Raw genomic sequence first — 11,837 nt, 5'->3', positions numbered from 1 at the left:
AGCCATATAGTAGAATTCAAGGGGGAATCCTAATGTCCACCCCGTCTATCAGGTGCAAGCTATCAGCTGAAAAATTAAAATATGTAGTGAGATCTCCCAAACGTCAAAACAAAAGTACAAAATCATTTATTAGGATGTATGAAAGGGGCCTAACACGTTATGAATAAGTACCCCAATAGGCATGAAACACATGAGGCCCCTCTTCTCTGTCCTAAAAAATGATTTTATACTTTTGTTTTGAATTTTGGGAGATCTCACTATATATTTTAATTTTTCAAATGAATTACAGTTCATCATTTCTGTAAAATTAGGAGAGGCAGTCTTAAAAAACACATTTACTCATGATGGGTGTAGAAATCCGATAGCTCCTTTTTCATCAACAAAGTAGGTACCCTGAGAAGAAGAATCTATCATTATATGACCCACAAGATCAAATTGTCAGAGAACTGTGTGGATATGGTTCAGGCAGAGAGTTTCATGAAGTTTAAGAAGGTTTGTATAAAATCTGTATTGACCTTGTATATTTTATGAATTAGATGTCCTATTTGCACTTCACTAGAAGCTTTCTCTATGTTGAACAATGAGATCTTTGGAAACCAAGAACATAAAAGCTTTCTTTCACTTCTGACAAAAAAAAACCTTTGTCCCCTGAAACTATTTAGCAACAGAGTGGAGACATGAAAGTTACTGTAAGGTATTAACTTTATATTACCCCCCTACTCAATTGTATAAGGAAAATAATTAATGATGGGTGAATAAATTCACCTGGCACGAATTCACGGCGAATATCTGTGTTTCGCGGCCGGCGAATACATTCTGGAAACTGCAGCAAAAATTCCCAGATTTCAAAAAAATTTGGACGTGCATCGGAAAAGTTGCTCGCATACAAACCATTGTGCATCAACATTATTTGGACTCCCATTGACTTTAACGCCGGCGTCAAAATTGATGCGAGCATCAGAATTGATGCAGGTGTTAAAATTCATGAAATTCACGAAACGGGATAAATTCGCCCATCACTAAAAATAATGGATCAAGAATGTGGTTGATAGGAGACTGCTACATACATTTTCAAAATGCCCCTAATACAAATCACAGGAAGCAGTAACAGGGGGAGGCTCAGTAGCACCCCTTGCTATACATTTAAAACATTTATGTACATTTATAAAAATATATTTTAAAAGTAATAATGTTTTAATATTACAAATTTGGGCCCCATGAATAGGGGGGACTGACATGAAAATCCATTAGTGGAACTCTGTTTATTCCTAAACCCTAATAATGTTCGGGCTTAGCCAATACCCGAAGGTCCAGCGGGTTTGGGTCGACTCCAATATGCCATTTGCAGGTTATTGGCGGTGTGCGGTTTGTGACCTGCCAGCTTCTGGTTTTATAGGCACAAGTCGGCCCCACCCCATTTGCGACATCATCAGCAGGGCGGCACAGGTCTATAAATGGAGGTCAGAAGCTGAGTGTGGGAGGGCATGGGTTAGGTCAGGTGTGGATAGCTCTTCTCTACCCGCACATCACTACTATGTTCTATTCAGAATACAATGAATCTATAGTGATTGCCCAGGCCCAGCAGAGATACCCAACTCCTATCTATCTGTACCCTTCATGGTGGCTTAGAGCTAATGATTTACCATTTGAAAGCAGAATGCGGCCACAGCTTGGAACTCCTTAGTTATTAGAAGGAAATTTAGTTCAAGTGATATGGGGAATAAAATACAAAGAAAATGGGAAATCCATTTGAAAATCACCAGTTTTTCTATCTGGTTTATTTTTAATCTCTTAAACACAGGACTTTATTCTGTTACTTTGACCCCCCCCCCCCCACCTCTAGTTCCCATGACCCCTTGTCAAGTTTATTTTACAAACTTTTAAACATAGAAACAAAGAAAATATCGATGTGCAAAATGTCCTCTTTGGCACAGATCACAGCTTGCAAATCTATTTGTATCTGGTGATCTGTAGAGTCTTTCAGTTCTTGTTGAAGGGATATTTGCTCACCCTTCCTTGCAGATCACTTCAATTCTGAGATGTTCTTGGAACATTTTGCATGTTCAAGATCAACGGTCAGGGGACTGTGAAGGCCATTTCAAATACCTTCAGCATGCATTTCTTCAAGTTCAGGGTGGCTTAGGATGATTGTCTTGTTGCAGGAGCCAATCCCTTTTCAGCTTTTTGGCTGACTGTTTCACATTGGCAACCACAATCTGCTGATATTTACTTTCCAGAAGACATCTGGCTTGTCTAAATTTTATTTTGCATACTTCAGATGTTAGCGTTTGTGTGGTGCAGGCAAGTCTTCCTCCTGATGACTCTTCCATGTAGATCAAGTTTGTGCAAGCATCACAGCATTATGGAATGATGCAAACAGGGCCGCCATTATAAATCACGGGGCCCCCGTACAACAACATTTTTGGGGGCCCCGCCCACCCTGGCGCCAAACCCTGCTCCAGAGCACACCCACTCCACATCACAGTTAAAAGACCACACATCAGAGCTAAAAAAGTAACCCCCCACACACACAAGTTATAAAAAGCTATTGATGGTCAGGGCCCCCTTATAAGTTTAAAAAAAATTGGGGCCCCAAAAAAATATTTTTCTAAAAAACATTGGTTCCAGGGCCCCCCCTTACAAGTTAAAAAAAATGGGGCCCCAAAAAAATATTTAAAAAAAAAAAACATTGGTGCCAGGGCCCCCCCCTTACAAATTAAAAACAAATTGGGGTTCCAAAAAAATATTTTTTTGCAACCCCACTTCTGCTTCAGCCAAACCTTTCTGCAGGTTCCTTTTCTGTATGTCTTTGACTTTCTGGCCTTTCTAATGGTTATAAAGGCACAATGAGATAATTAGGGCATATAGAAAAATGTAAGGGTGTCCAAACATTTACATATGTCACAATTACTGTTTTCTTAGTTGATCTCTGATCAAACCTCATCTTTATAAATTAAATAGCTTGCTGGAAATTTGAAAGAGAAAGAATATACATAAAAACAAGAAAAGTGCTATGAAGTTATTCTGTAACGCTTGCTAACGAACAGTACAGGGTTGCATTTTGAACAAGTACAAAAGTTGCATCCACCAAGTGAACACAGAAAGAAATCTGATAGCGCTCGGTCTATCCCACACTGTTGAGTTGACCAGCTGCTAGAAGCTCCCTTGTGCCAGCGCTCGGTTTAACCCTCAATCTGGAGTTGACCAGCTGCTATAGCCAATATTTGTACACAAAGAGAAAGAGAAAAATTGCTCAGCACACGGTTTGCCTTTAAAAAATAATTATTGCAAATGAGCTGTTAGTACCACACTTTGGCCAAAATATGTAAGCTAGCATGCCACATCAAGGCCTCTCATTGTACTTGAGTCCTATACTATCCGCCAACACTGGCATCAATTATAGCTTAACCACAAAACTAATAAAACATAAATTCCGTGAAACAATACTGTCAGCCCCATTATTGAACCCATAAGAAGCAAGCATAGACATTACCCGATAACAAACAAGATGAAAAGTTGGCAGCTCTGCTTCAGATGGCTGCATCATCCCTAATGCATAGGATACTATCTGGCCTGCTATAGAGGGCGCCCTCTAATGTACAATACATTTCCTAAAAGGACTAAACACTGCAGGTTTTTTAACTGGAAGTTCTTACAAATGGGTGAGAAATACAATGCTGTAATGCTTTTTGAAGAAAAACTTAAAAAAAACATACTGTAAATGTGATAATTTTAGGTGATAAACAACTATTCATATTATCATCCTATATAACCCATAATTACAATATGCCTAATACTCCCTCACTTATGCTCAATAAAGTCAATAAAGTCAATAATAAACTTCAAGCTTCATAATCTTTAGAAATGGCTCCAACATCTCCTCCTAGCTGTAATCTTGCACCAATTATCTTATAGCAGTTCTTAAGAAAATGCTTAGCTATAGTTCAACTACTACATAATAGGTTTAGCCAGGCATGTGGGACTGATGAAGTGCACACATATTCTGTATAGTATGATGTTTAGGCCTTATAAACAGTCTCTTAGTTAGCTGAAGTTAAGCTACAACATAATTTATGTAGCAATTCAACCAAACAAAAGGGGTCATTTATGAAGGGACATTTCTAGGGGGATTATCATTTATCTACATAGCACCAGAAAGTTACACAGTGCTTCACATTAATCTGTAACTTACAGGGGCCTTATGATGTTATGCCCCTGACCGTCTCCATGCCTACCCATTTCAAATCAGAGTAGGTTAAGGGGGGGGGCACCTCATGAGTGCCGTGAGCTCAGTTGTGCACATGCCAAATGTGTACCAAATATCAGAAATGACGGATTTTTGCACATTCGGCTCAATTGTGTTTGCATTATGGGGAAAGTGTTGCACTGTGGTTAAAAAAAATTGCAATTGGAGTCATAAATGACCCCTAAAGTCTATATAGTACAAAGTGTAGTCTTGGTTATTAAGGATGTTGTATAATTAATCCTGATGACTACACTGACAGGAGAGCTTAGCAACTCCACCCTAAGGGCAAGTTTGGGCAGTAGGCACACATGGAGCTTTGTTTAAAGTAGTGGAACACAGTAGAAGCATTTGGTTGTAATATTTATAGGTTTTGGTCAGAAGCTCTGAAACTTGTGCTGCTCTGTAGGAATGAATGCAGGGATGTAGGCTCTCAAATAGATAAACAATTTATAATGCCCGGCTGGTATCCATAAAAGCCTGTCGAATTCCCTAGAATACTGCCACCCAAACGGGGGCCCTGTATTCCATCTCAGGTCATTTAGTTGTTCTCTTGCTCATCACTGAAATCTTCTAAAGAAATGATAGTACATTTAAAGGCCTTCTGGGATGCATCCAGCTATTATGCAGGTCTCATAGGAAATATGGCTTGAGGCTGCCCTGTCCATTTTAATTGTCATAAGTAAAGGATGACACAGGAGAAGGTACAAAGGAACTGCAAGGCACATATGCAAAATTGATGCATTAAGTGCTGTTTTCAGTACAATTTCCTTATCATGCTGTTGTTTTGCCATTGCTGTGTCTATATCATTTTAATCAGCCGAATGATCATGGAATTGGAGGATTTTATATGTCCATCTCAATAGACTAAGCAAAGGGAAAATGTTAAGCTCCTTATTGCAATTACTGCAGCTTTTAAGCAGAAATGTAAAACAAAAATAGTTGGTTTTTCAGATTGTCTATCTATGGTTTGTATCAATTATATTACAGCGTTAAAGGTCTTCCTCCAAGAACAATTGTTGTTTCTGCATTTTGCTTTTTTCCACAGGCAATGGGTTGAGATATATCATGCAGCATTATTTGTCGTATTGATAATGCTAAAAGCCTCTTTGATCTCAATTGACTGGTAAGCATTTGACTGGAACACTGTTCTTTACTTTAGTCCGTACTCACAGCAGTAGAAATCCTATAGTCTAAAGCCTCTTTAATTGTCTGACACCTAATGTTATGCAATGCAATGTCTTTGAAAATTTCTCAAGGCAAGATACTCAATAAAATAGCTTTTTTTCACCTTTCCACCTTTAACAGTCTGATATAGCAAAATAAATTCGTATTATGGCTAGAAGTTGGCTAGGACTCCAAAAGAGAGAAACAGTAAGCTATTGTGGAGAAGGAAATAACTCAGATTCTGAAGGCTATTTCTGTATTCTTTGCTTCAAGCCTCTCTGTGAACCAATCCTCCTATAGAATTCATTCCTTCCTGATCAGTGCTTGGTAGATTTAAAGGGATGCTACCGGTCAAAACATATTCCTGTATTTATTTGGCAAGTGGGGGGGTTAGTTTGTTGATCACTGCTGGAGGATAAAATTTCTTCCTGTTTCATAAATGGTGTTCACTTGAATCCTATTAAATAAGTTATTAAACATGGATCATCACTGTGGCCTAGACATACTCAGGTAGCACAGTGACGTGGAGACACTTACCTGGTTCACATGATAAAGATAAGGATTAAATCTTTTAACTGTGCTTTTTTTTTGGTATTTTGGGATGGTTGCAACACAAGTTACAGTTTGCAGTTCTAATGTTTGCCAGGGTTAAATAAGTGATACTTATAAGTAATTAGTGACATTTTTTGCCAGATTGTTGCAATGCTCTGACACTGCAGAGAAGTAATCAGGAGATAATAAGCAAGGTGGGAAGCCTGGAGTATACTCGTAGATTGCAGGACAGAGTCTTGAAGCCATGATAAACACAGTTTAATAAAGATTAAACTCACAGAACAGTGCACAAGAATACAGGCAGTGAAGGGGAAAAACAGCAACAGGAATCGTAGTTAGAAACAAGCCAAGGTCATAACCGGGGAATCCGCAGCAGTACAAAATTAAGAGGCAATAGAATAGTTAATAAACAGGCAAAGGTCAATACCGGGAAATCCACGAAGGTAGGGATCAGGATACTGGAACGCTAGAGTCAGGAACAAGGAACTTGGGACAGGATGGGTCACAGGAGCTCAGAATTAGGAACTAGGATCAGATGAATACAGGAACAGCAAGGTCGGCAAGTCTTGCAGGGAAATATGCAATAATCAAGCGCCGGGCAAGGGTCAGGGCTGGGCTTATAAAGGGGACATAAATGAAAATGGGAAACACATGAGGGTAACGAAATGGGAGGAGACCAAGGAGCAGACATACTGGGAACAGGCAGAGTCAGGAATATCAATGAAGAGGTCAGGACCAGCCCCAACAGTATCCAGTGGCTCACAAGGTAAGTGCAAGTGTCCAGAACCGCACACACAAGAGTTTGAGTCCAGGCTGGTCCTGACATTTGTGCCGTGAAAAAGACACCCATAGACTAGCATGGGTGAAAAAAATGGTTCCGCTTCAAAAAAAATTTGTCGCCTATAGACTTCACTGCATTTGGCAAGTTTTTCACCATTTTGCGAATTTTTGGCGAAGCAGATGGGTCAGAGTTGCCCATCGCTACAAGAAAAAAACATTGCTTGTTAATAATTCCTGGTGTAGGTAATGGGGTGTAGGATTATCCGCTGCCCTTAAAGGAGAACTAAACTGTAGCTCCCCTCCACTGCCCACTCCTTCCCCCATCCAAACTCCCTGCCCCCAGTATCTGTTCTTTTTAGAAGACTGCTTGTCTCCTGACCACCTATAAATCGGCAGAGTTTTGCAGCAGAGATACAAAGCATTATCTTCTGTCTTTCTCTGGTCCTCTTTTGTCAGTTGGCATGGACAGTAGAAGCTTATTCAAGACATAGATTCAACTGTGCATGGTCCTCTAAGATCCTTCTTACTGCTCCAACTATCTATGTCCTGAATAAGCTTCTACTGTGCATGCTCCCGCAAGATCTGCATCAGCAACTGGCAAAAGAGTATCAAAAGACAAACAGAAGATGGCACCTTTGAACTCTGCTGGCTTTGCAACTCTGCAGATTTATAGCAGGTCAAGATACAGGGAGACTTTCAAAAGGAATAGATGCTGCAGGAAGGAAGCTTGGAGAGAGGGCGGAGGGAGCTAGGGTTTAGTTCTCCTTTAAATTTTATGCTGCCTTGCTTGATGTATATACAGTAAGTTGTTCCATGTTTCTGACACTGTGTTCTGCCTTACCTGTAAAGTAGGGAGTTCTAATATTTTCCAACTTTGTGTTAATAGTTTTTTAGCTAGCAGTGTTGCGTGCAAAAAATGAAGTTGGCATTAAATAAATTCCATACCAAACATTTTAGTTGGCAAGCACATTTAAGGTATTTTATGTTTTATTTTTGTCTTAATGGTAATGCCTAGATTATAAAAATTTTTGCTCAAATAAGGTTAAATTAACGTATAATTCCATAGCATTCCATAGCATATGAAGGAAGGTTTAATTCTTTGTGGAGCATCTTGCACACAAGTCAGGTGGGAGTGTAAGGGCTAATCATGACTGATTAAATTGCTTTAGCTACATTAACTGCATCAGTTTATGGCAATGAAATTGGTATTGACTTAGCACCTTGAATTAGAAATAGGTGATGAGCAAATCACAGTTAACTGATTTAGATTTTAGTGCCACAATAGCCCTGGATATTATGGTTGTCCAAGAAATCATCCATAGGTGGTCTGATTTAGAATTGGGGTTCTAGAATTTAAATAGAACCCCAAGGTCATAGTTACTGTGCAAATACAAGTGTCGTTATTAACAAATAAGCTGACTTCACGTGAAGACAATACCTTTTGTGGTTCCCTAGCCTACAATAGTTTATAAAATGTTAACCAGTAGAACTATACTATATTTTTTATCATGCATATGCAACATCTTGGAACATACAAATTAACTAGGAGGGAGTGAGTCTGGGCCAACAGGGCCCACAGAGAGCCAGGACCCACTGGGTTTATTCCTGGCCCAGTCTGACCCTGGAAAGAGCTCATGTCAGAAAGAGAGGTAATATATTTCCTTTAAAATATACCTGGATAATGATTTACATAAGTAATTTTGTGCAATATTTTTGCAGTTATTTTTTTATAACAATGTTAAATGAAAAATTTAATTTATGTATCAATCATCATAACTTATCATCAGAACTTATGATCAGAACAAGCAGATTTTAAGAATCAAGTTTTCCTTTCTGAAAAGTTGCATGAATATATGGTGACATCTTGTGGTTGCTATGTTGTATTGCACCTTTCAGCATTTTATATGCAGAAAGAAAAATCCATAAAGAGGCTCAATTTCTGAATGGAACCCAAAACTGGGTATTTAGCCTACAGAAATTAATTGTAGGTATACCGCATTCATAGGGTCCATTTATTAACACTGGGCACATTTGCACCAAGGTAGTGACCCATGGCAGCACAATCAGAAATGAGACATACATATTCTCCCTTGAAAATAGTGCTACGCCATGTGTACTTTGTGTAACAGATTACTCTGCAACATGTGTTGCATTCATATAGATACTTTTTTGTTTGAAGATCCATGCTTCAATTTATGTTGATTTCTAAGACTGAATTGACTACATTGAAGCATGGAGAACAAATGTAATTTGACTCAATGGGAAAAAGAGCTCAGCATAGCTTTACAATACAATACCTGGAGTAAAATTATGATAACGGCCCATAGAGGAGCAAGAACAACCAGATTCCATAAAGCACATTTTAAATTGCTAAGCAGATGGTACAGGACCCCCCAATTGTTACATACAATATATAAAAATGTTACTTGAGCTATGTTGGAGGTATAATAATACCAAAGGGGCTTTCAGCCATATTTGGTACCTATGTGAAAAAATTAAGTCTTTTTGGAAACAGTATTTGAGGCCTGAGGTACAGTAAACACAAACTGAATAAATCTTAATTTGAGTTTTAGAAAAATAGAAAACAGCACAAATTTTTAGAGGTTCGAGAAAAAAATAGACATTGGAATGTTGATTAACTGGCCCCTTAGACTCTCTCGTGAGGCCTGGGAGTTAGTGATCAGATTAGATTAATACCTGTGGATACTGTCACTAATTACTAGTAATTTATGATAATTGTCCATCTTTGTATGAAGTGTGCCTCAAGTAAAAAAGTAAATGGCTACCTGCTGTCTGGGAGTTTGTAGATGACTGTCCACATAACCTTCAACTGCTCTGTCAGCATCAGGGTCGGATTGGAGCAATGGAGCCCCACCAGAACTGCCACATGAAGGGGCCCTCCAGGCAGTCACTGGGGGCCCATCCGGCTTCCCTCTACTTGCCTGTCGGTGCTTGATCTGTGCTTTGCTTGATTATCCACTTGCTAAAATTCAGGACAGTAGAAGCAGTGCTATGAGCCCATGAAGGCAGCTCAGGCAGCTGAATCCTTCAGCAGAGGTGTTAGGGAGCTGCTATATGGTTATATTCTCATTCTGTTGATGAGCTGCTGGGGGTGGGTGAAATCCCTCTAACTTGTAGTACAGAGTGACAAATGTTTACCAGAGCACAAGTCACATGACCCGGGGGTACCTGGGAAATGGATATCATGTCTAGCCCCATGTCACATTTCACATTTCGAAATATAAAAAAAAAATCTGTCTGCTTTTTAAACAAAATTCTGCTGGAGCAGCACTATTTTTTTTAAAAAAAACATGTTTTCCCACGACAGTATCCCTTTAAGGTTTAAAAAAAAATCAATTAAATACTGAATCCTTACGAAAAAATTACACTAGTGGATATAGAGTTATAGGGATAGCCAATATAGGGATGCACAATGATTTGCACATGCCTTATGTAAGAACATATTTATATGTAGAGAGAATCAACCATCCTACACAATAAGAACCCCATCATCCAAGCTGCCCCATCATCCAAGATGACCCTAGGATTGAACTGGCCATTTGGATATTCCAGTAAGTGTCAGAAGGGCTTCTAATTCATCAGACTAGAACCATATTGGGTCAGATGAACTAGATTATACTTGAAACCAGATAGTAATAGGAATAGCTGAGCTTCACAAGACCCTACATCTACAGAATAACATAATGTGAAATCCAGAAAACAAAGATAAGAACAACAGTACAATATCTAGAAAGTTACCTAGACAGTGAGCCCTGTGACTATGTACCACAGATACACCATGCTCAACCAGGGTATAAAAGGGACAACATAGAATGTAGGAAACAATCTGTCAGCCTTAAATGAACAGATTAAAAACATCCAAATATCCTTGACCAAATTGCAGCACAGATGACCTAAAATGATCGCCTACAATAACTGCAAACACCTCAAGTAAAGGGAAGACTATGATACTCCAAGTGACAAAGCTTTGCCTGAGGCAATATAACAGGTAGAACACACAGGGATGTAACTGTAAGGAAGCAAAGTCCACTAATGCGGAAGTTGTGGAGGACTCTGACTCATAAGAGGAGTAAAGAGTCAACACTTGCCAGATACCTTTGAAGTCTAAACCAGCTACCCATCTGCTATGCAATCAGCCTTGAATCCTGAATCCCAATTAAGAGAAAATTGGACAAAACAGACTCAAAACTGGTCTACCTTCTAGACAGAGCATCCATGATGCTCCACTTTTGCTAGCAGTATAACCAAAAGACTCCTACCCCGAACAGGAGAATTCGTCTTGTACTAACCATATAATCTGGCAAACCTAACTGTCAGAAGTGCTTACATGGGTCAGGTTAAATACAATTCAGATGATATTTAAAACTATCCATCCACATCCGTAGTGCCGAAAACAAAAGCCATCTCTTATTGTCTAACATATAGTTGGTGGTTTTTAAGCTTTAAGGCTGGTCTTGGCCATGCTGCACTTCCCGTACTAATCATGCCCCCCCCTTGAATCGACGATGAAGCTGAAAGAAGCTGAAAGAGGAGGAGAATGAATAAGACCTTTACATGTAGGTTCCACTGGACACCAATGGTCTTTTTTTTTCCTTAAACCCCTGGCCACTTGTGGGGGACACAGGCCACCAATATTGTTTTAACTTGAAAGGGGGGCCCAGACCACAAATGGCTTTTTATAAATTGGGGAGGGGGGGCAGGCCAACAATGTTTTTTCTAACTTGTGGAGGGCCCTGACCACCACTGGCTTTTTAGACCATCAATGTCTTTTTTAACTTGTGGCGAGGGCTGGCCACCAGTGGTTTTTTTTTTAATTGGACGGTCTGGCCACAAAATTATTTATTTTTAAACATGTAGGGAGGCCATGGCCACCAATATTTTTTTTACAACTTGTGGTGGGGGGGGTGTATATACTGTTTTAAGTGCTGATGTCTGTGTGGCCTTTTTACTGTGGCGTGGGGTGGGCAGGCACCAGGGGGCACAGAAAATGTTGTTGTATGGAGCCCCATGATTAGTAAGGTTCTTTGATAGGACACATGCTCATGTTACCGTTAACCAATGGCATAAATTCTGA

At 39.4% G+C, this 11,837-nt stretch overlaps 1 protein-coding gene across 1 annotated transcript in view; it reads right to left on the bottom strand.

Moving 5' to 3' along the window:
• rassf9.S (Ras association (RalGDS/AF-6) domain family (N-terminal) member 9 S homeolog) overlaps positions 1 to 6,554 on the bottom strand; it is a 69,479-nt gene extending 62,925 nt beyond the window's left edge. Inside the window, exon 1 of the mRNA XM_041588641.1 lies at positions 6,390 to 6,554. The gene's annotated coding sequence lies outside the window, so the exon portion shown is untranslated. The remainder of the gene's footprint in view (positions 1 to 6,389) is intronic.
• Positions 6,555 to 11,837: the final 5,283 nt, after the last annotated feature.

The sequence above is a fragment of the Xenopus laevis genome, chromosome 3S (assembly GCF_017654675.1).
Source record: "Xenopus laevis strain J_2021 chromosome 3S, Xenopus_laevis_v10.1, whole genome shotgun sequence".
Lineage (NCBI taxonomy): Eukaryota > Metazoa > Chordata > Amphibia > Anura > Pipidae > Xenopus > Xenopus laevis.
Note: the sequence above shows the minus strand (reverse complement) of the source record. Positions and strands in the feature narration are given on the sequence as shown.